Source organism: Canis aureus, chromosome 3 (assembly GCF_053574225.1).
Source record: "Canis aureus isolate CA01 chromosome 3, VMU_Caureus_v.1.0, whole genome shotgun sequence".
In the NCBI taxonomy this organism is placed as follows: Eukaryota; Metazoa; Chordata; class Mammalia; order Carnivora; family Canidae; genus Canis; species Canis aureus.
The window spans coordinates 83,847,501-83,850,688 of NC_135613.1; the positions used below are offsets into that span (position 1 = coordinate 83,847,501).

The 3,188-nt window shown below is 55.2% G+C and overlaps 1 long non-coding RNA gene across 1 annotated transcript; it reads right to left on the reverse strand.

Annotated features, from left to right (window-relative positions):
- Positions 1–332: 332 nt before the first annotated feature.
- On the reverse strand, positions 333–1,670 carry LOC144311524 (uncharacterized). Its single transcript, XR_013377132.1, has 2 exons — positions 1,340–1,670; positions 333–923 (listed from the first exon to the last, which is right to left on the reverse strand). It is a non-coding gene; the product is annotated as an uncharacterized LOC144311524 (long non-coding RNA).
- Between the last annotated feature and the right edge of the window lie 1,518 nt (positions 1,671–3,188).

The following is a 3,188-nucleotide window of genomic DNA, read 5'->3' on the forward strand; positions in this document are numbered from 1 at the left end:
GGATCGGGGGACGCAGCAGCTTCATTATCAGAGGTGCCGTCTCATCGTCACTGCAGCTGGTTGATGCCCCAAATTACCCATTTGCTAACGATGCCCGATCTAAAGAGGTATCCTAAAAAATCAAGGCATGCCAGTTGGCATCTATTAAATGTCCCTGTCCTGAGAGGACGAGGCACTGGGGAAACTAGAAAAATGAATTTAGGAGGAGGGGCATGGCTGGAGTTCATATCCTAAGATTCAGATTCAATGAATATTTGCTAAGCTCCCACTCTGTGCCACGTAGACGTGGTCTCATTCAATCTCACAAAACCCCTGCAAGATGAGCATTATGATCCGAATTTTCGAAAATATTTTATTTGCTTATTTATTTATTTATTTGCGAGAGAGAGGGAGAGAGAGAGAGAGAGAGAATGCAACAGCGGGAGGGGCAGAGGGAGAGAGGGCATCTCAAGCAGACTCCTCCCCGAGCTCGGAGCCCTGCACGGCCGGATCCTGCAACCCTGAGATCATGACCGAAGCCGAAATCAAGAGTCGGATCTTCACCGCCTGAGCCACCCAGGCGCCCCTGATCCTGATTTTCATTCCCAGGGCCCTCAAGTCCAAGCCCAGTGCTGTTTCTAAGGTTGGGGGGGTGGAGACCATAAACACAGTTAGTAGGTAGGAGCTCCAAGAGCTGAAATACACACGCGGATCCACGTCCACGAGTCCCTGACACAGTCTGCGAGGCCTAGTGAAGTGTCACCTATATGGGAAGAGGGGTGGCAGAGATAAAACCTGGGGGGAGGCAATCCACTGAAGGGCTGGAAGCACCGAGGGGAGGCGGGGCTCCTCTGGAGTTTCCTAAAGAGGTGAGGGTGGGGCCGATTATCCAGAGGCAAAGGCTGGGTGTGGTGAGGGGTGGCGGGGGCAGGAACAGCCTGCGTCTGAAACAACAGAGAGAGTGAGTCAGTCGGTGACATCCCTCTAATATGTGTTTGGGGGGGGGGTGCCCGCAGCCTGCTGGATGCAGGTTACCAAGGGCCCCACGAGTGCAGCTAGAGCTCAGCTGTGCCCCCCACTCCTTGGGCCGCCAGCAGCAGGGATCCCGAGTCTCCGCAGCAGCCACCGGTGTGCTAATTCCAGCCCAGACTGGCAGACAGCAGGGGCTCGTCTGGGGGAGGAGAAGCACTAGAGCTGGGGACCATACATTGCAAAGGAGGGAAATAAGCTCGGAGCTATTTTTAGGGCTGCGTCTCTGTGCAGAGCGGACTTAAGGCATGTGTGTGCCTGCGAATTCATCAGATGGAAACATCTGCTGCTGCCGCCCTGCCCGCCCCCAGGGTCCTCTCTGCAACCTGACCTGCGGTGGCATCCTCTCCTGCCCGCTGTTGTGCGCCCACGATGCTCCGGGGGTCACTGCCTAAGGCCCCGCGGTGCCGATACACAGCAACACAGCAGACGGTGGGGAATCAGCAGCCTTTGACCGCAGAAGAAAAGGGAGTTTCTTGATTTCCCGATTTTTAACGAGTGCCAGACATAAGCTCAGCCTGGTTGGAAATATAAGCACGATGGAATTCAGGACAACCTTAAACGGAGCCACAGACCATCTTTCCCCTCCCGAGCTGCAGTGGAAACTCGACACCCTCACAACACCTAAGAGCTTTCCCACCAATAGCACTTGCTCGCAGAGCATTACATCACCAGCCACAAGCCGGATTGGCCCGGTCCATCCTCCAGGCGAGCCCCGGTTCTGGCTGCAGAAACTTTCCCCAAAACCTCTCTGCGCGTCCCACGCCAGATTTAGTTTCCCCCTTTCCTTGCGGTGCATGGGCGCAACCACCGGCTCGTGAGTCCCTCACCGAGCTACTTCTGTGCAAAGTTCTGGCAAATACTCCGGAGTCACTGGGCCGGGGGTCGGGCCCCAGCCCCTGCCCTACCTCAGTGGGTGGGAAACTGCAAGGAAGGGCTTGACCCCGCCCGCCCCGAGCTTCCAGATCAGACAGGGCGATGGAGATGCGGGTCTTCGGCCAAGGAAGGTCGTCCCGAGGCCCCGTGGAGCCAGAGTAAAGGAGCCGGGGAGCAAGGCAAAGCCGGGAAGTTAGGGGAGTCTATTAAGGGGCGCCCGGGGGCTCAGTGGTTGGGCATCTGCCTTGGGCTCAGGGCGTGACCCCGGGGTCCCAGGATCCAGTCCGCATCGGGCTCCCTGCATGGGGCCTGCTTCTGCCTCTGCCTGTGTCTCTGCCTCTCTCTGTGTGTCTCATGAATAAATTAATTTTAAAGAATCTTTAAAAAGAAAAAAAAAGTCTATCAATTGCTTGCATGCAATCGATGTATTAGGCCAGGCGGGTGGGCCCTCGCCTTCAAGCAAACCGCAGACGGGCGTTCCGGGTGCGTTTCCCAGGCGATCCCCACGGTTCTCAGGAGATGCTCAGGAGCGGCTGCGGCTCCGGGCCAGTGGGACAGGCCCTGCGTTTCCTAACCCGGGAAAGGGGACCATGAAGGGGTTTACCGATCCGGTCTTTGGCCTCGGGTCTTTGGCCAGGAAGACTACAAGGGAGGAGAGCCCTGCTGCTTGGAACTCATCCCACCCGCCCTGCTTCGCGCATGCTTTTCTTCTGCCCTATTTGGTTCACCTGCAGGTGACTCTCAAGTGAAAAATGCAGCTTGGAAACAGGTAGACACGTTATCACGCGGCACAGCCCTTGTCGCTGCTTCGTCACTCCTCCTTCCCCATCATGTGGCTTCCTTCCTCCCGCCCTCCTTTCCTCCCTCGCTCCTTCTTTCTCTCTTCCTTCCTTTCTCTTTCTTTCTTTCTTTCTTTCTTTCTTTCTTTCTTTCTTTCTTTCTTTCTTTCTTTCTCTCTTTTCTTTCCTTTCTTTTCTTTATTTTTCTTTCAACACAGATCCATCTCCTTCATTCTCCTTTACGTGTAGAACCCTCTTTCTTCCACGTGGATCCCATCTAACTCTGTGGCCAAGAAAGGGTTCTGCTAGAGGAAACCCCAATTACCAATTCCTAAATTAAAATTTCCTGGAGGTCAGGATGGGTGGGGCCAGTTTCCCAGGGGACCAATCAGCCCCGACTCTGACCAGCCACACTTTTCCTACAGGTCTGCTTCTAGGTAAGCACAGCACCCTTGTCAGTGAGCCTCTAATCCGGGTAGTGTCTCCCCAACACTCAGTGTCCAAAGGGAGATGGAGGCCGCACAT